Genomic DNA, 21993 nt, shown 5'->3' with positions numbered 1-21993 from the left:
GTGGGCACGGGCATGCCAAGAATCACCAGGACCTAAGAGATCCTGCTTCCTCTGCTTCCTGTTTCACTGACAGACATTGTTTCATGTGTGACTATTCCATTAACAGAGTAACTGTCATGTCACAATCCTCAGAGATAGTCATGACTAGTGTCAGGGATCCCCATTAACCACAGAGACGGTAATCATTGGATGTCACTGCAAATCTCTGCTCTCTTTTTTTCTTTTAAGTAGCCAAAGGGAAGGAAGGAAGGCACTCTAACCTAGATTTCAGTTCCTGGATTTGTATGATTGATTAACACTCACTAGTAAATAGCACTTTGCTTCTGTAGTAAAGATTCTGTGTGCCTGTGTGTACATAAGTATGAGTGTTAGTGTGTGTGTTCTGAGGCTTCCCAGTGGACACTTCATGTGCTCAGGGTTTGTTTTTAATGACACTTTATATCTTTATTCTAGAAATAATTAGAATCACACGAACACAATTTCTTATCAAGAGGAACTTGGGGGAGATAAGCTGTGTGAGTTGCTGGTGGGTAGGAGTTACAGCCAATAAACGAAGCAAGATAGAAAACACAAGTTCCGGGATATGCGGTGGTAGCAGCGACAACCAGTAATAGAAACACATAGTGGCATGCTCTGTGGCTTTTCATGTGGTATGAACGTGCTGCTGCAGCACCAGTAGGGGCACAACTCCCATGCCTGCTCCAATATGCCCACCATGGCTGAACTGATGGACGAAGTGCTAATGCAAAGAAATGCCAGCCCTGGGGGAGGACAGCCCTGTGACCATGCCCCACAGCATCATCCTAAGAACTGACCCATGGCTCACAGGCAGGATTGCTTTCTGGAGAGTTGAAAATTTGGGAGGCTCAAAGTCTCTAGGGAAATTTACCTCTGCACTGCTCGTACCAGACCATTTTCTCCTCTAAGAAAAACCCATCTTTGCTTCTCTGATGTCAGTGAAAGGCAGTGTGAACTGGAAACATGATTGATTTAAAGGGGAACAGAGCTTCACTCGGGTACTACAAAAGCAGAGCATGAACCTGGTGTTTACAGAAGCTTCTACAGGGCCACATACAATATTTCTATAGGTCTCTCCAGCATTAAAGGGATAACACTGCAATTTGCTTTCTAAATACTTTAAAAATATTAAACTGTATATATTGGCAGCTTCCCTGTACTGTTTGCTGCCCCAGAGAGAGCAACATCCCCTCCTTTTTTTTTTTTTTTTTTTTTTTTTTTGGTCCGAAAAAATAATTAGCTGTGCTGGAAAAAGTTCCTTTCTTTGGCTTCTAGTGGGGTCTTAGGGGTGGAAGGGGGCATGAGTGGGAGAGTGAGGAGCTGGCCTAGGGACAAGGAATCACCATGAGAACACTGGCAAGAAAGAGGAAACTTGGATTTTAGATGGAGGTTTCTAGAAAGAGAAGATGAATTGCCCATCAATTTTCTCCTCAGTAAGCTATTCAGAGAGAAATATACAGAATTGCCTTGTTCTGTGGCTTTCTGTGGGCCAAATGGGTGCCAATCACTGCTTTTACTGTGGTTTCTATGGGAATATTCACACTGTGTTACAATTAATAACTTTACAGAAAACTTCTGTAGCACAGCCTCTCAAGTGGGAACATTCAAGAGACAAAATTATTTCTAAAACAATTTCTTCCACCAACTGGGACTCTAGATGATGTCAAGGAAGTTCTGTTGCTGTGTTGAGGTGTGTGATAGCATTTAGGTTCTACTGAAGATGGGGACCGCTTGTCCTTTGGAGACAGACACTGAAACCCCTGGAGAAGGACTGATGTGACTTGCACAACAGGAGTGGGAGGGATCTGCTACAAGATAACGGAGGTGGGGAAGTATAACGGAGGTGGGGGAAGTATGAGTCAGGGTTACTTGGTACAGTGGGTACAAGAGTTCACTGTACTATTCTTGAGTGTGTTTCAAACTTTCCATTAAAAAGTCAAAAAGTATTTCTTCCATCACATTTTTAAAAATCCTGATCAAAGCTGCATTTAGGTCTTACAGAAACATTTTAAGAGACTACAGAAAGGTATTTACCATTATAAACTGCTAAAAAGTTGGGATGGGCACATAATTGCTACTAGTAAAGCTTCAGCCATCCTGTGGAAATGTGTAGCCTGGATTCAGAAGAAGAAACAAGAATCCCTGATGTTTACACAACACCTTGCACCCATCATTCTCCATAATTAATTACAGGATTACTGACTCTGCTTAATTCACAAGTTATTTAGCATTTGCATTTTACAACTGGGTAAAGGGGGCACTGAGGTTAAACCAATTGACCAAAGACAAATGAAGATACAGAACTCCAGGTTGCGGAGCTAGACTGTTTATTGGCTATCCCAGCTGGAGTCCATAATTAAACTATTCATCCCCTCTTAGTATGCTATTGCTAATGCACTTAACTCCCAAATACTCTAGTAAAAATTAACCCTAGTTACAAAATATATGGACGTTCCAAGAGATGTCCCTCAATGCCAAATACAAGATCTCCACAGCCCAAGAGCCAAGCCACTCACTGTGAGCGCACCAGCACCTGCAGTGGGGGATTTATCTGTTTAATTTTCTTTTTCTTTACCCCTTTACCTCCCTTCTGGTGGTGCAGAGGTACTGCATCGCACCACCTTGACAACAACCGATCCTGGAAGGCTTTCGAGGAACTTGTAGGAGTTCCTGTAGTAACTGCACTGAGTATATCTGAAACCTCCATATTACCAAGCACAAGCTTTTAAGTGGATTCAAAAAGAGACATGACCTTTGTCTTCTGTTCACTATGGTAACCTCAGGTCAAACCATAAGAAATTGCCATTTCTGTAACTCAAAAATGATCAAATGGTGGTGATTTCAGATGGCGTAATTTAATCCGCTATGTACCTTTAGCACTTTTTAGTCCTACTCAGATATCGCTCACAGTCTGAAATAGAAGTCACCTATGCTATATATCATAAATGCAGCTCTTACTAGTGAGACTCATGTTGGACGCCTGATGTCCACAGCGGGGACAGGCGTGGCACCCACATGGTGCTGTCACCTCCCCCACCCCAGCACCCAGCACAGTCAGCTGTCAATCAGTAATTGCTATAGACATTCCAGGAAAATGTTGAAATAGCCAAATTAAAACATCATACAGTTAACCTAGAATAGTAGCAATTATTTTAAATCATATCCTATTTTGATTGCCAAATTGATGTTTCACTGTTGCATGTTGCACAGATATCATCATCATGAACTTCACAATTTATAAACTTTTTGTTCCTCATTATGAAAGGAAGCAGGTCACCCTGAATAGTTTATGTCCCAAATGAAAAAGCCTTCTACTGTGCAGACAGGATATTAAACAAAGTCAGGAACCAACTCAGATACCCTCACACCTTTCTAGTAACTTCCCTACGGCTCCTAACCCCTTCAGCTCTTTCCGTCAACATTTGTGTGGCACCTGCTCTTGTTCTCAGGAACTTCCAGCCCATTGGGAAGAGATGATCACTCCTAGGGCGGTGTGAGAAGTTCATTACTGAACAATGTGCAGTGAGACACAAAGAAAGAAGCAGTTAATTCTTCCAGAAGAAGAGTCAGAGAAGGCTGCCCCAAGAAGGTACCTCTTTCAGCTGAACCTTGACTCATGAATAAAGGTTTGTCCAGCAAAGAAAGGTGAAAAGAGAACATCACAAGTAAAGGCGTATAGTTCCGAAAGACTATAGCGGGTTTGGGGATTGCAGTGTGACAGTGTGTTCAGATGTGCTGAGGGACAGAGGTGGAAGAGGCAGGAGAAGACATTGGGAGGGCAGGATGGGACCAGATTATGAAGAGCTCTGTACGCAATGCTAAGGGGTTGCACTTCATCTCAGGGCAGTGAGGAACCATGCCCTTAAATTATTATATTTTGGCATTAAGGGCCCAGGGTGTTAAAATAGAAAGTTGAGCCTGGCTCTGTTACTTAGTATTATTATTTTTAGAAGGAAAAAAAACTGGGTAGGTTTTAAAAAACAAAAATAAAAGGACAAATCTCTTTGTTTTACATATCTCATCTCATTAGACTAAGAACAGCAGGACTCTAACAAGAGTTTATGGCTTAAGTTCAAAGACTCCGGAGAAAGAATGCCTGAGTTTGAATCCTGGCTCTGCTACTTACTCACTGTGTCTCCTTGGACAAGTTACTTAACTTGTGCTTCAGTTTCTTTAGCTGTACAATGAGATAAATACTAGCATCACAACTTCATAACTTTGTTGTAGGAATTAAAAGAGTTTATTCATGTTAAGCTCTCAGAATAAGGATGACAAATGGTAAGGGCTTGATAAATTTAACTATTAATGTTATTTTTCAAATAGTATTAGTCCTTAGGGAAAATATAAGCAAAAACAACTAGTTTTGTTTAAGAAAAGATCCTCACACCTGCCTTCTAGATATCAGGAATGATCTTCTTATAATTGATGTCAAATTTCACTGGGTCTTATAAAATAAAAAGGCACAAATGAGATTCTTCCTTGGACCATGACAATTATCAGGTCCCTAAAATTATAGGAGACCATAATAGAAATGGTCAGTATCTACCAACATCCACTCTTTTTCAACACCAACAAAAAAAATTAACCTTTACTTCATGGGTCTTATCATTCTGTTTTGAAAAAGGACAGTTAAGGCTTCATGTGACTACACTATTTTTACCCTTTGGGGTTATTATTTTAGTTGTCATACAGTATGAAACCAATACTGACTGAATCAGCAAGTGACTATACTAGCACTTCCTTTTTACATTAGAAACAGTTGATCACTGGTAACTCACAGCCATAACACACAGAGCAGAGAGCACCTTTGATTAAAAGTTTCTTTTCCTCTTGAGCATAATGATAATATTAAAAAGGCACACTTTCCCCAGTTTGTTAGGCTTTCCTGAGGGCTTCATGTACTGGTGAATGTAAAGATTAATGTAAGTCTGATTCCATGTATATATATAATTTAGCCAGCCAAAAAGTATCACAAAACTAGCCAGAGGCAGTGCAGTGTAATGAATGGTTCCAGGCTCAAGAATCAGACAGCCTAGGCGGGGTTCCAGGCTCTGCTAAGTACTGGCTTGATAACCTTTAAGGAGGCACTCAACCTCTCTGTCTTTTAGCTTCCTCATCTGTAAAATGGGAATGCAAATTCCATATACCTTATAAGTTAAGAAGATTAATATTAATACTTGCAAAATATATAAGACCATGCATGAGATGTGATAAACACTATAGAAGCACTTGTTAAATTTAAAACAAACAAAAAGCCTACAAAAGGCCCCAAGGCCCTTGTGTTTCTAAACCCCAAAGGTAATTTTGATATTCACTGCACAAAAGGGTGTGCATTTAGGATGACCAGGAAATGACAAAAAAGAATATGTTTCCCACTGCCTCTGTGTTTAAAGCAGGAATATCTTCCTTCTTAAAGTGTTTTTTTTTAATCAAACAGAGTTTGTAATATTCTCTCTGCATACAAATGGCCTAGCAGGGTAGGTAGTTTCTCCATTTACAACAGATAAAGAAACTGAGACTCAGAGAGTTTTAGCAAATGCCCAAGGTCACAGCCAGTACTGTGAAGCTTATAGTTTAGACAGAGAGAGGGAGAAAGAGACTGAAAAAAGAAATGTGGTGTTAATAGTTTATGAAACAGAGATAGGAGGTACGAAGTGAAAGCATCAGACAACATTATACAGGGAAAACAAATTTCACCCGGAGGATCAGAGAGGTTGGACTGAAGAAGTGATATTTAAGCTGAAACATGAAGGAGAAGTTAGCCAGTCGAGGGAGGACGACCTGGATTTTAACAGAGAACATGGCTAAAGCACATGTGCTAAGGTGGAAAGAAGCCAGTTGCCTTCAAAGAACAGAAAGACTGGTAGCAGGAAGGTTGGAAGTGAGGAAGAGAAGGAATTGCAGATTGGTGTCGCAGGTGAGCAGGCTACTGAACCATAGGCCATGAGGACTTTGAAATTTAAACTGAGGATAATGAGAAGTTCCTGAAATATTTTCAGCAGGGAAGGGACATGATTATATTTGTGTTTTTAAAAGATCACCAGAGCCACTGTGTGCAACAGACTGAAGAGGACAAGAGAGAAAAGAGGAGCCTGTTATGACGTGGCAAAGATCTCGAGTTGTCTACCCACGTATCAGCTTCTCGTCAGTATCAGAACCCTGACTTAGTTGGGCACATGGGTACTCAGAATAAATTACTATTTCTTAGCTCCTTTGCAGCTAGGCATGACCGTGGTCAATGAGACACAGGCAGAAGCCACGCGTAGAACATAAGGGAAGGCTTTTAAAGGGCGCTGACTCAGGTGGAAGAAGTCCCTTCTTGTTTTTCTGTCTTTTTCCCTTCATCCAGCCTACAATTCAAACAAAGTGACTGGAAATTCAGCAGCCATCTTAGGCCAAAATAAAAATTATCAGCTAGGATGACGGACAGAAAAGACAGGGTCCAAGATCCCTAGGTTGGAGCCACCATGCCATTTCAGGAGAACCTGCCCCCAAGATGTATTTTTCCACACTGTAAGAGGGGGGAAAAAATCTATTTTGCTGAAGCCACTATTATTTAGTGGTTTAATATGATATAGAGCCCAACTCAATCCCAAATGACACAGAGGCTATTCACTCAAGTCAGCAATGGTGGCTTGGATCGTGGTGGTGGCCGAGATGGGGAAGAGTGGCAGCAGTGAGATCTATTTAGAAAGTAGAATCAGCAAAACCTGCTGAAAGTCCAGACATGAGAGAGGGTGAGGGAGCGGGGTGAGCTTAGACCAACTCCCAGGTTCCTGGTACCATTACTGAGCTCGAAACGGTGGGAGACATCTTGAGTCTCTTTCCAGACATTTTGAATCTGAGTTGCCTGTATAAACTCTTAGGCTTCAGAATAGGTATCAGGCTGGGAAACACAGACTGGAGAAGTCATCACCAGTATCTAGATGCTAATCCAAAGCCACTGGAACAGATGTGTCTCCTAAGGCGAGTGCAGAGTGAGGAAAGAGGCCCTAGAACAGAAGCTCAGGGAACACCAACTCCTGCAGGAGACCAGAAGGAGCAGCCGGAGGGGAAGCAGGAACACCATGGAGGTCGCCCAAGGAGGCAGGAGGCAGTTATTCGCTGCATGAACACAGAGGGCCAGGGGCCATCAAAGAGGCAGGGAGATCACTTCTAGCTGGCCTTGTCAGATCAAGGAAGAGGGATCTAAGAGACACAGACAAGCCAGGAGGAGAAGGAAAGAGGAGAAAGGAACTGGGGAAGCAGAATGGACTGAGAGGCTGGTGTGGGGGGAGGAGGCTCCGAGACTGGATAGACTTCGGAGGGGCCTATATTCCAGGGGAGAAGAAGGAGAAGTCATCCCCTCTGAGCTGTGCCTAGGCGCCCAAAGTCAGAGCCAGTCACAGGCAGAGCCCTGGGCGGCCGCCTCCGGCACAGAGTGGCTTGTTTTAAGGTCGACAGGCTTCATTCACCAGCACTGAAGCTCCTTTCAAACAATTATATTAAATTTCCCATTGTTACTTAAATAAAGTGGTAAAGGAGTATGGGGTAGAGAGTAAGGAATTTAATTTACTCAAGTGGAGTGAGCCCTCAAGAAGAAAGAATGGAGCTTTAGATACTGAGGGTTAACAATAACAGCAGTATTACCAACCTTTCTTCAAGGCTCCCTATATGGCAGATTTTGCTTTAAATTCATTTTAGTGTGTTTTAGATGCATTATCTCAGCTGATCCCTACAACAACTACATGACGTAGGGACTGTGATTATCCCGTTTCACAGATGAAGACACTAAGGCACAAGTGGTTAGGTTCACTTGTCAGCTGTCATATAAGCTAGTGAGTGACAGAGCCCGGGATTTGAACACTGGTCATCTGATGTCAGAACCAATGCTGCTGCTTTTTTCGCAACGGGTTTGCCGCCAGAACACAGGTGTCGCGAGAACCACCACTACTAAATCAAAGCCAAAATGGGAAAGGAAAAGACTCACATCAACATTGTGGTCATTGGACATGTAGATACCGGCAAGTCTACCACTACTGGCCATCTGATCTACAAATGTGGTGGGATCGACAAAAGAACCATTGAAAAATTTGAGAAGGAAGCCGCTGAGATGGGCAAGGGCTCCTTCAAGTATGCCTGGGTCTTGGATAAACTTAAAGCTGAACGTGAGCGTGGTATCACCATTGATATCTCCCTGTGGAAATTTGAGACCAGCAAGTATTATGTGACCATCATCGATGCCCCAGGACACAGAGACTTTATCAAAAACATGATGACAGGCACATCTCAGGCTGACTGTGCAGTCCTGACTGTTGCTACTGGTGTTGGTGAGTTTGCAGCAGGCATCTCCAAGAATGGGCAGACCCGTGAGCATGCCCTTCTGGCTTACTCACTGGGTGTGAAACAGCTAATTGTTGGTGTTAACAAACCACCCTACAGCCAGAAGAGATATGAGGAAATTGTTAAAGAAGTCAGCACCTACATTAAGAAAATTGGCTACAACCCTGACACAGTAGCATTCGTGCCAATTTCTGGTTGGAATGGCGACAACGTGCTGGAGCCAAGTGCTAACATGCCTTGGTTCAAGGGATGGAAAGTTACGCGGAAAGACGGCAACGCCAGTGGAACCACACTGCTTGAAGCTCTGGATTGCATCCTGCCACCAACTCATCCAACTGACAAGCCTCTGCGTCTGCCCCTCCAGGATGTCTATAAAATTGGTGGTATTGGTACTGTTCTCAAACCGGGCATGGTGGTCACCTTTGCTCCAGTCAACATTACAACTGAAGTAAAGTCTGTTGAAATGCACCATGAAGCTTTGAGTGAAGCTCTTCCTGGGGACAATGTGGGCTTCAATGTCAAGAATGTGTCTGTCAAAGATGTTCGTCGTGGCAATGTGGCTGGTGACAGCAAAAATGACCCACCAATGGAAGCAGCTGGCTTCACAGCTCAGGAGATTATCCTGAACCATCCAGGCCAAATCAGTGCTGGATATGCTCCTGTTCTGGATTGTCACACAGCCCATATTGCTTGCAGGTTTGCTGAGCTGAAGGAGAAGATTGATCATCGTTCTGGGAAAAAGCTGGAAGATGGCCCAAAGTTTTTGAAATCTGGTGATGCTGCCATTGTTGATATGGTTCCTGGCAAGCCCATGTGTGTTGAGAGCTTCTCTGACTATCCTCCTCTGGGCCGCTTTGCTGTTCGTGACATGAGACAGACAGTTGCTGTGGGTGTCATCAAAGCAGTGGACAAGAAGGCAGCTGGAGCTGGCAAAGTCACTAAGTCTGCCCAGAAAGGTCAGAAGGCTAAATGAATATTATCCCCAACACCTGCCACCCCAGTCTTAATCGGTGGTGGAAGAACGGTCTCAGAACTCTTTGTCTCAATTGGCCATTTAAGTTTAATAGTAAAGGACTGGTTAATGATTACAATGCACCGTAAAACCTTCAGAAGGAAAGGAGAATTTTGTGGACCATTTGGTTTTTTGTGTGTGTGTGGCAGTTAAGTTATTAGTTTTTAAAATCAGTACTTCTTAATGGAAACAACTTGACCAAAATCTGTCACAGAATTTTTGAGACCCACTACAACAAAGTTTAATGAGAAACCTATGTTCTTTTGGTCAACACTGTAACTTTTATATTACTTAGGTTAAAAGACTTAAGAGTAGCTCATATGTTTCTGGTGTTATATCTGCTGATAATTTAGAATAGGGTAATTCTGTTAGCATTTTTTTTTTTCTGGGTGGGGACTTTTTCACTTGTCCTTACAGGAGAAATCTATTTACATAGAGCTGGGGGGGCGGTCCTCTGGTGCAACACTAAATAGATTAGGACAAATAAAGTAACTGTTTACGTGTAAGCTAGTTTATAAAGGCCAAATTCTGCTATATTAAAGTCCATGTGTTACATATAAAAGAATTGTAGTTAACATAAATATTGAGTACATTTATGTCTGATTTTAGTTTCCATCTTTACTGAAATGTGAATTCACGTTTACAAATGCTGAGATAGTTTAAAAGAACCTAAAATGAGGCTTAAATAGTATTGAGTACTGTCTTGCTACAGTAAATTGCATCCAGGTTCTAGGAAAAATAAATGATGCTGGAAGTTGAGTGTGTTTTGTCACTTAAATGCTTAAAAATAGGAATTTTTATCTTAAAAAGTCAAAAGTTGGGTGAAGAAACATTGCTACATCTGGAGAGTAAGCCTGGAGTTTAAAAGAGGTCTAATGGCAAATTGGCCCAAATGAGAAGGATCTAGTTTTGAAAATGTTTGAAATTTAAATAACTATAGGAAATAAAGTTGCTAAGATTTGACAGTGGACACAAGCAAACTGATGATGTAATTTGGTAATTTATGTGCAGTGATTGGTTACAAGGGGGAAATAGGTGATCACAAGTTAATAGAATTTACTAGGCATTCCATGAATCAAAATTATTACAGCTGAAAGGGTAAAGTCACACCTTGTGTGTACTATATGGGTTAGGGTTGTGTAAGTGGAGTGTATCCTGTTAATTTTCAAATTTGTTACAATTTGAAGTTTTGTCTTAGTTTTAAAATAGGTAAAATAGCTTGGCAGTACTAGCTGAAGCATAGATGAGGGATGCAAAGAGTTATTAAAAGATTTCGTGATGCAAAAAAAAAAAAAAGAACCAATGCTGCTTGTTTTGGTAAGAAAATCTACTTTTGCTAATTCTAAAAAAATGAACATTTCTTGCCATTGCATTAATAAGTGGAAAAATATTATAATTAAGCAAAGACATAGGCAGGAAAATAACTTCTACTTCACTTGAGAACCAGTCAAAGACATGGTCCATTGACTTTCTTTTCTTTAACTGGTCTGTCTGGTAAATGAGAATAAAAAGAACCCAGGTTTTAGTCCGCTCCTGGCTGCCGGGTCTGCTCTTTCCCAGAACTGTTCCCCTAAGGCAGCACCCCTTCGAATGTGCTTGCGACAACTGGATGCGGGGCAGACAATCCAGTCAGTTCTGCCCAAAGGGAGGTGTGACCCCAACATGTGACCCAGACACAGAAAAGGTCTGGTGGAGGAAATTTCCATTTTTAGTCAAAGTTCACTCATGTAAAAGTGAGTCTGAAGCAGCGCGTCTGGGGCATTGGAACAAAAGAACCAGTATTTCCGCTGAAGACACAAATAGACCTCAGTGTTTCAAATGAAGGCCTTTCAAGAGAGAAAAGTCACTGAGAATTCAGAATCCAGCTAATGAAGCCACACTGAGATGTCTGAGCTAAATAGTCATTAGGGATCATGATTTGGAGGTTCTGGGTTGACCCAGAGAGTTTACAAGCACTTTTCAAGCACGGAGGCTTACAGAGAGCACACACACACATGGGCTGAGGGTCAGTGAAGACGGCACAACTCAGCAAGCCAGTATTAGAAAGCCGCCATGTATCAGGTTCCATGCAGGCGCTGGGAGGGGAAGGGTGGTGTATGATAAGTAGACGTGGTCTCTGCCGTTTTCCCATTTTCTTCCCTATTTTTGCACTTGGCTAGTGTGCAGAAAAGAGTTAAGACAGCAGGCCTGCTGCTGCTATTCTTAGAAAGGCCTTATTGCCTTTCTACAGTTGGTCCTTGGCTGGCATCTGGGAGCTTGGACTTTAGGAAGGTTCCCACTATTCCCAGCACTGATAAGAGCAGCTCAATTTGCCTGAATTGTTTGTGCAAACAGTAAGGTTTATGCTGAACATCTGCTTTTCCTTCTGGAGTCTGAAATTTGGGTACATGCTATGCAGTGGGTACCTAAATAACCTACCAGTCTCCAATAAAAAACCTCGGGCAAGGAGTCGCTACTGGGCCTCCTGGTAGGCAGTAGTTCACATATAGCATCACAACCCATTGCTGGACATTTTAAGCATGTCCTACGTGGCTCCACTGAGAAAGGACTCTTGCAAGCTTGTGCCTGGTTTCCTCTAGACTTTATGCCACATGCCTTTTCCCTTTGCTGATGTTACTTTGTCTTGTTCTACTGTAATAAACAACAGTCATGAGTATTGCAATATGCTAAGACCTGTGAGTCCCCCTAGCAATTAATCAAACTGGGGTGGGCAACCCCCCCAACCTTCCAAAACACTTGGTAAACTGGGATGAGCTTTGGAGTAAGAAAGACCTTATTTAAATCTCAATTTTGACACTTACATAGCTGCGAATCAGAGTTAATTAAGTTCCGTAAGCCTTGGATTTCTCTGAAAATTAAATAGTAAAGCTTGCCTCAAAAGATGAGTGTGGTGAGGATTAAATACGTGGTAGACACTCAATAAATATTATATCCTTTTCTCTTTAGACTAACATGTGGATGGTACCCCTAAGGGTGGGCAGTGTCCAGTGTGCCCAATACCAAGCAGCCCTAAAGAGGCTCACTTCACCATTCCTCCCTTCCACTGGAGTCAGTTCATGCCAGCTCATGAGAGTCTATTGTGTGCACCATTTCCTAGAGCCACTTTTAATATCATGGTGGTGGCTGGAAATTGGTCATGGTGGGAGTACTTCCATCACAGAAATTGGCAAATGCTAAAATTCAGGGTTTCTCCCTCAACTTCCAGTTACTAAATATTTGCTACCACCACACTGTCCCCTTCATTTAGGAAATCAAATTAAAATGGCCCTGGCTGGTGTGGGTCAGTTGGTTGGAGTGTTGTCCTATACACCAAAAGGCTGGAGGTTCAATTCCCAGTCAGGGCATATACCTAGACTGTGGGTTCAATCCCCAGTCAGGGCTCATACAAGAGGCAATTGACCAATGTTTCTCTCTCACATCGATGTTTCTTTGTTCTCTCTCTCTCTCTCTCTCTCTCTCTCTCTCTCTCTCTCTCTCTCTCTCTCTCTCTCTCTCTCTCTCTCTCTTCCCTCCCTCTTGGTTTCTCTCCCCCCACCCCAGATCAGTGAGTATGCCCTTGCGTGACAATTTTTTTAAAAGTCAAATAAGGATGAAGTTTCTCCCAGACAGGTTTTACCACCTAACCAAAGACAGCAAGCATACATGCATTTTTTCTAAAAAAGAAATAAGACTAGATGAAAAGATCCTCAATGCTATTAGGCATTAAGAAAACTCAAATCAAAAACACAAGGAGATGCCACTTCACACAAACTAGGATGGCTAGAATAAACAGGAGATAATAAAACGTGTTGTAAGGAAAATGTGGAGCAGTTGGAACCCTCATACACTCCTGGTAGAAATGTAAATGTCACAGCCCCTTTGGGAAACAATCTAGAAGTTTCTCAAAATGTTAAACATGACCCAGCAAGAGAAATGAAAATACATGCCCACACAAAAACTTGTACATGAATATTCAAAGCAATTCTATTCACAATAAGCCAAATGGTGGAAACAACCCAACTATACACCAACAGATGAATTAAGAAACAAAATGTGGTATATACACATACCGGAATATTAGTTAGTTATAAAAATGAATGAGGTACTGATAAATGTTACAACATGAATGAACCTTGAAAAGATTGCACTAAGTGAAAGAAACCAGTCCACAAAAAGTGACATATTGTAGATTCTATTTATGTGAAATATCCATAATAGGCAAATCCATAGAGACAGGAAGCAGATCAGTGTTGCCAGGGGCTGAGAGGATGGCAGAGTGAGGATTGACTGCTTAGTGAATATAAGGTTTCTTTTTAAATTTTTTTTTTAAATACCCACTGCTTTCCTTTCTTGGCCTTCCTTGTACCAGTATTTAGGACTCATGTCTATTCCTTTCAACTGGCAGCTTGTCTCTTTGAACATTTAGTTTCCAGCTCCTTTTCGTTTGACTTGAGGAGTGACCCAGGCTATATGCAGTTTTTTGGGTGTTAGTTATGTAATTTTGTGCCATCTGGATTTATATGATCAAGCATTTTCTGACTTTTCAGATAATTTATACATAATGGCAATCAAATCAGCATTAGTGATGACTAACTATTTTAAAGATGCAAAATGTCTTTACCACTATTTTCTAATTAGATTTTTACAACTGTGTGAAATAGGTAAGGCACTTGCTAGAAGCAGAAGTGCAGGATGTTTTATATAGAGTTAGTAATTTAAAATCATGGAATAGAAACTAATTAAACCTCTTTCTAAATAAAAACACAACAAAATATTTCTAGTGGTGTGCTAGTGTGAAAGTGTCATTTAAGTTTTTGTGTGTAATCTTTTTGAATCTTAGTGCTGAGAAAATTTATTGCAACTTAGGAACCAATAGATTATCTGAGAATGTACAGAAAATAACTTACCTTTACTTTCAAAAGACATTTTTTAATAAACTTATAAGTTTATTGTAAAATTAGGAAAACTATGAATTCTGAGTTGATTTCTTTTTTGCCACTGATCACTTTATTTTTAATTTTTTTAATTGTTTGATTTCCGTTCACCCATTTCTTCCACCTTCAACCCCCACCTCTGGCAACCAATCTGTTTTCTGTATCTGTAAGCTTCTTTTCTTTTTTTAAGATAATACACGTAAGAAAGATCATATGGTATTTCTTTCTCCAGCTGACTTATTTCACTTAGTATAATGTCTTCGAGACCTATCTATGTTGTCACAAATAGGAAGATATCATTCTTTTTTATGGCTGAGTAATATTACATTATATGTATCACATCTTCTTTATCCATTCATCCATTGGTAGATACTTAGGTTGTTTCCATATCTTGGCTATTATAAACAATGTTGCAATAAATAGAAATATGAGGGGGGACCCAAAAACAGAATTTATTTATAAAAATTTGTGTATTTATTCTTACATGTTTAAACTTCAGTCACCTTCAAAGCACTCTCCATTTAATGCAATACAGCTATCGAGACATTTTTTCCACTGCTTAGAACAGTTTTTGAACTCATCAATTTTGATGCCTTTTAGTGCTTCTGCCATTTTTTGTTTCACCTTTTCCACATTGGCATGATGTTTCCCTTTGAGGATTTTTTCATCCAGGAGAAACAAAGAAAACATTGCTTAGGGTGAGACTGGGTGAATAGGGAGGGTAGGGCACAGGGATCATGCCACTTTTGATCAAAAACCGCTGGACACTCAGCGCAGTGTGGGCAGGTGTGCTCATAGGTCACCCCTCATGAAGTGGGCAAATGCACTGAAAGTCTTCAAAATTTTTTCACTGAAGCTGAACACAGCTTCTCACAACAATGCCAGCTGGTACACTGACACAGATGGGTTCCTAGAACAGTCACCTACCAGGAGAAGCCTGTACTACAAGGGGTCTACCCTCCAGAAGATAATTCCAGGTTTTTGGGGGCTCCTCCTCATATACGCAATGAGGTTGCATTATATCTTTTCAAGTTAGTGATACCATTTTCTTCAAATAAATACCAAAAATGGAATTGCTGGATCATACAGTAGTTCTATTTTTTTAATGTTTTTTTTTTTTTAAATCGAATTTATTGGGGTGAAACTAGTTCACAAAACCATAGTTTTAAGTGAACAACTCAGCAAAATACCTTGTGCACATGGCATCATGCACCCATTGCCCCAAGCAAAGCCTCTTTTCAGCCCTATTTTCCCCCCTTTGCCCACCTTTAAACCCCCTTCCCTCTGGCTACCACCACACTGTTGTCTGTGCCTGTGCCATATATGTATCTTCTGGTTAATCCCTTCATCTTTTTTTTTTCACCCAGTCCCCCAAGCCCCCTCCCCTCTGACAGCTGTCAGTCTGTCCCATGCCTCTGTTTCTATTTCGTCAGTTTATTTTGTTCATTAGAGTCCACATATAAGTGAGATCATTTGTCTTTCTCTGCCTGCCTTATTTCACATAGCACAATAATCTCCTGGTCTATCCATGCTGTCACAAAGGTAAATTTTCCTTCTTTTTTATGGCCACATGGTATTCCATGTGTAAATGTACCACAGCTTTTTTATCCACTCATCTACTGATGGACACTTGGGCTGTTTCCAGATATGGCTATTGTAAAGACACTGCAATGAACATAGAGGTGCATATATTCTTTCAAATTAGTGTTTTGGGTTTTTCCTGATACATTCCCAGAATTGGGATCACTAGGTCAAAAGGCAGATCCATTTTTAATTTTTGAGGAAACTTCATAATGTTTTTCACAGTGGCCGCACCAGCCTGCCTTCCCACCAACAGTGCATGAGGGCTCCCTTTTCTCCACATCCTCGCCAGCACTTGTTGTCTATTGATTTATTGATGACAGCCATGATGACTGGTGTGAAGTGAAGCAAATGTCTGCACATCTGAAGTTGTCCCAGAGGTTCCTTACACTATCCTTACTTTTTTGTCGTTCTGATTGTTTTCTAAACAGACTTCCTTATATTCCAAATTGCTGATTTGATTCTCAGCTTCATCTACTCTGTTGATTCCCTGTAAACTATTCATTTCAGCTAATGTTTCCTTCACCTCGACTCATCCTTTTTTATGCTGTTGAGGTTCTCTCTAAGTTCATTAGGTATCCTTGTAACCAGTGTTTAGAACTCTACATCTAGTAGATTGCTTGCCTCCATTTTGTTTAGATCTTTTTCTGGAGTTTTGTTCTGTTCTTTCATCTGGGACATGTTTCTTTGTCTCCTCATTTTGGCAGCCTCCCTGTGTTTGTTTCTATGTATTAGGTAGAGCTTCTGCATCTCCCAGGCTTGGTAGAGTGGCCTAATGTAGCAGGTCTTTTGTAGGGTCCAGTGGCACAGCCTCCCGATAACCCAAGCTGCGCACTCAGGGTGTGAAACCCCCATGTGGGCTGTGTACACCCTCCTAGCTGAGCCTTGATTTCTGTTGGCACATCAATGGGAGGGATTTACCCTTGGCCCAATCAGTTGCAAAGACTGCAACCACCAAACACTGACCTCCAACCACTGTGGAGAATCAGCTATGTATGAGCCTACCCCACGGAACAGGACTTGCTCTGTGGGATCATGGTGGCCATTGAGGCTGCTCCTTGAGTGTTTTGCTTGTGGGGTAGTTGGGTGGTGGTGCTTCAATGTGGCTAAAGCTGCCCAGAAGTTATGGGGACTTCTCTTCCTGGGACTGGAACCCTCAGGTGGGGGGCCTGGTAAAGGGATGGGACCCCTTGCTCCACAGGGGGTATCTCTGCTGCTGAGATATCCTTCCCAATTTTTAGCCACCACATGTGGGTGTGGGACCAGCCTATTCTGCGTCCCTGCCCCTCCCACCAGTCTAATGTGACTTCTTTAATTTCCTAGGTGTAGGACTTCCATTCTGCCAGATTTCAGGTGGTTCTGAATGACGGATGTTCTGTAGTTTAGTTGTAATTGTATGTGGTTGTGAGAGGAGGCAATTACCGCGTTAACTTGTCGCCATCATGCCTGAAGTTACCACTTGGCTCTTGAAAGGAAGATTTTGAAGAACATAAACCAATGATAAATGTGATTGTTTTTTAGCTGTTTTACAGTGGAGATTCTTGGGGATCTTTCATTGGCAAAACTTGTGGATATTATCAGATATTAGAATAAATTAATTCTTATATGCGCTCTGCAGAGATAGATCCAGGTTTTGAATGACCTGATGCCAATACTTTGGAGAGAAGGCTCTCTTTTTTTAACTGCAAAATTATGAAACAAAATTGCTAGGACCCTTTCAGGGGCCTGAGAAAGGGCTGTGGAATTGAAAGGCTCTAATCCTTACATTTATTTAATGTGATTCAAGGTAGCGCCACCTTTGGTGTTATAAAAATGTAAAACTGGAGTAACACCACATGTATCACAACCGCAACCCTGTCATGTACCCCACGTATAAACATCCAGAGAAAAACGTCCATATCAGATGGTCCTTAACAAGAGTTCCACCAGTACAGGCTGCAAGATGCTGAGAATGCTAAGCTGCCCCACCCCAAGGTAGGCGTTTCCAGCCAGTACCACCATACAACTCAACGAGCAACAGTGGCCAACTTAAAGAGCGCGTCGCCTGTGATTAGTGGCCTCCCAGGAGAATAAAACAGTTAGGCTTATTGCTATAATTTCTAAATCTGAGAAAAGCCAGACACAAGAACAGAAACTCTGAAACGCATTATGCAAAACAGATAGAAGTGGGAGGCAATGCAACCTACCTGGAGTATCAGCCACTGACACTTACAATGGTACTTACTATGTGTCAGGGAGGGTCCTGACCACTTCATGTCCACTCAATTCTCACAAAAGATTATGAGGGAAATACTATTATTTACCCCAGTTTAAAGATGAGGAAAATGAGGCACAGAGGGATTAAGTAAGTTGTCCAAGGTCACAGCTAGTAATCAACAAATTTAGGATTTGAACCCAGGTAATGAGGCTCCAGAATACATAAGTCTACTCTCTAATTCACAAAAATTCTATCAACTTAGAGAAAGACCTTAGACCACAATTGAAGTTCCCTGTAAGGAAGAAGGAACAGAAAGCTGATAAGCTACTTCTAGCTAAACATTATCTCGGCCAGTGGATGTTGGTGGTGTTTTAGTCATAATACTTATCCTTAGAAAGTGATTAAGCGTGACTTCTGAAAATAAAGAAATGACCCCGGTTTGTTTGTTTGTTTTTTCATTCCAACTTACATATTTGATCTTTAACATCAAACTGCTCATATTTCTCCAAGAAAATTCAAATCTCTGCCATTTATTTTGATATTGTACTATAATCAATCCTAGTCAAGGCTGAGTTAAGCTAAAAATCAGCTTAGTTTACTATTTAAAACAGTGTTAAACTAACTTACTAATATATTGAGGTAGATTTACAGGGGTCTTTTTCAACTGTGACATTCTTCTCTCCTCTTGGGATAGACTATGAATGTAAGAAAGTCTTCTTTGAGTTACTTGTAAGTTTTCTCTGTAACAAATTATTTAAAGTATTTATGATATGAATTTTTGTTCATATTACTTATTCAAACCCACTTTGAAGTTCTTAAGAATTTCAAACAAAGTATAACCCTTTTCAACTTCTTTCGTCTGAGCATTCACAGAAAATTTTCCTTCTGTGAGTCTTTTGTCTCCACAACTGTAACTTACTGAAATGCACAGGGCTCCCCCCCGCCTCCACCTCACAACGGTACCATGAGGAAATAACAAGCAAAACTCAAAAACTGTTAAGGATGCTTTTATAAAGCCAAAGAAGGGGAGGAGGAAGGAAACATGTATCAAAGTGGTCAGTGAAGTTACTGTTTAAGGAAGTCCCCTTTGTGGGAAGTAGCACAATGTGGTTTAACAGAACACTAGCCAGAAAGATAAAAGGTTTTGTTTCATGTACTCAAATGGCATGTCTGTTACTTGAGACTGACCTCTGGTTTTCCATCAGTTTCTTCACTTGTAAAATACATGGTGGACAAATGTATTATCTACTTTATAGAGATGCTGAGAGAACACTGCATGTCAGGTATGTACGCAAAACCCCTGTACACAATACTTTTGTGAACTCCACGCTATGGAAAATTTAAGAACAGAGGGAAACCTTGAAATCCTGTAGATGTAACCACTCCGGTTACACCTAGAAACCAAAGGGTCCAAAGTAATCCAGAAATGCATGCACGAGCACAGGCAACAGTGGCGCACGGGAGAAGAACTCTAGGCCCCCTCACAATACAGAAGATGCAGTATTAAGAGAGTCTACTATTATGAGCACATAAAAGGGTCTCAAGAGGTCCCCTCACAATAGAGCAGATGCATCATAAGAGAGTCTGCCATTATGAACCCACCAAAGTAGAACTATTGCTCAGTCAGATAGTACACTTAACAAAGCCAGAATCACTCATCTTTCAATTCCTGCATCCTAGCATACTGTGCATACTCACTAAATCTTTGTGGTACAAATGATAAGTAAGCTAAAGCAAAAGAGCTTAGTCTTACATGACAGATAAAAGTATATATAGACTCTCTTCTGTCAGGGAATATACGCAGAGATAAAGATAAAGATATACATATAGGTATAGATACATATATAATATATGTATTCTTGTAAAAGGAGCAAAATGCACGTGTTACAATGTCACTAGCAAGGACTTAAACCTATCCATGTTACTTTTTGCAGTGGCAAATAAAATCAAGGGAACAGCTACACCTATGTGATTACTTAGAATAAAGATAGAATGGAAAAAGGTTTTCTCATACAAGTACGATAATGGGGAGAAAATTCCTTTCTCACAATCTATTAAAAATCATTAGAGATTTCAATTAAGTCTCTTACATAATTTTATTTAACAAACAACTTATATTGCATATATTTTGTGCAATTTTACATTTCAAGTATTTACCAATATGGAATCATGCAACTATTATATACAGTTTTCTTAAGATTAAAAATTTAAAAAGGTAAATGAAAAGCTTTGGTAAAAAAAGACAGTAACAATGTTTTTAATTCTCTGCAGTAGTTATCATCAAACTTAAATATTTATCTCAGAAGCACATATATTCACAAAGGCTAATAACAGGAATTCTCCTAAAAGTCATATAATTAATTGCTGAATAACACAGGTGCTTCTGAGCTCCTTTCTGCAGATAAGTCTCTACATGTACCTGACCAGCATCAACCAGTGGCTAAGAGAGTATCTTAAACAGTTTTAGAAAGAACTCGAAATGGAGTTTCACTTTCTCAAATTGCTATGTAACTTCTTCTGACAGTTCATACCTTTAATTGTTCATAATAACATCCACATTTTAGTTTGGGGGAGAGATTAACACTAATAAATACAAATAAAAACATAGTTGTATTTCCAAGTTTAAGTAATGCACCTCCTCAAAATAAATAAAATAAGTTTAATAGAACAAAATTTCATGGGAAATCACTATTACAAGGTCTCATTTTGCTTCCTCGAATACTAACTAATCATCACCAACAAAAAGTTTTAGAGAGCTTAATAAGTGAAAGGTATAATGTGATATGTTTAAATTATGAGGCAGCAACCTTAGCTCTTGTGATCATTATGTAGTTGGTGAGAAAAAAGGCAATAATAATAACATGTATAAATTTAACAGTAATTCACAAAAGGCAAAAGGCATTTACAACCAAAGAGATGGGAAAGGTCTCCCACTTAAGAAGACTTGAGATGGGACATGGGTAAATAGAGGAGAGAAGGAGAACTGTTAGTCACAGCAAGAGCAAACTTTCAAAAGCAGGAAAGTAACAAGTGTTTTTAAGCAAAGGGGTCTGAACAGTAACTAGATGGTGTCCATTTTGTGAACAACCATGTTATTTAAGCTGTATAAGTGCCCTTGCCTTCTTGGGTAACCCAACACACCCTTTCTAGACTAAGGGAGTGCAATCAAAGGCTGATATAGAAACATTAGGAACTGAGTTTTGGTCCCAGCTTAGCAACCAACCAGTTTACTGGGTGCCTTGGAGCAAATATCTCCTTATCTTCATTTTCCAGAAGGGAAAACATCTGGGGGTCATTCTTTAAAGTTCCTTCAAGCTCCAAAATTATTATTCTTTTTTTATTACTAAAAAAATCAAGTGTCCCCTTGTATGGGTAATTATCAGTTACATAAATCTATGTAGGTCTAGAACAGAACAGTTCCACATACACACCAAGCTCCCTTTCACCTCCGAGCCTTTGCACGTGCTGGTCCCTCTGTATGGAAAGGGCTTTCCCTGCAAAGCATTGCTCATATGCCAGCCCTTCACTAAGTGGAGGTTTTCCCCAACCCCTCCTCAACCTCCAACCCCTCCAAATCTATATGCCTATACTTTTGCTACTAAAGCCTCCTCCACTCATATAATTTGGTCTCTTTTTTGACTGTCCCTAAAGAAAAAGCTATCCTACCTACCTTTGTCAACAAACACTTAATAGAAAATAATTACAGAAGTAGCTTCAAAGATTTCTAAGAATCCCCAGCCCAGTAGTTCATGATGCAAAGAGAGAAATAAAACACAGCTTACAAAAATCATTATGTCAAATATAGTTCTTTTTTTAAAAAAAAAATTGCAACAAGTTACAAACACTTCCAATTAAGGCAAATTTCTTTCGAGATAGTCAGGTGGGAAAGGAGAGGTAGTGTGAAGCCTTATTTTTATTTCAACTATAACGCCATTTCCCAAACATTCTGG

General features: G+C 40.5%; 1 protein-coding gene and 1 pseudogene across 3 annotated transcripts in view; one reads left to right on the top strand and one right to left on the bottom strand.

The window, feature by feature from the left end:
• The window catches only part of TEC (tec protein tyrosine kinase), a 107410-nt gene that overhangs the window by 48304 nt on the left and 37113 nt on the right, over positions 1-21993 (bottom strand). The gene's annotated exons all lie outside the window — the stretch shown is intronic.
• LOC150020158 (elongation factor 1-alpha 1 pseudogene) lies at positions 7914-9558 on the top strand (annotated as a pseudogene).

This window comes from Furipterus horrens, unplaced genomic scaffold (genome assembly GCF_987537825.1).
Source record: "Furipterus horrens unplaced genomic scaffold, mFurHor1.1.pri manual_scaffold_2, whole genome shotgun sequence".
Lineage (NCBI taxonomy): Eukaryota > Metazoa > Chordata > Mammalia > Chiroptera > Furipteridae > Furipterus > Furipterus horrens.
The sequence above is the reverse complement of the archived record's forward strand: the minus strand, read 5'-3'. Positions and strand labels throughout refer to the sequence as shown.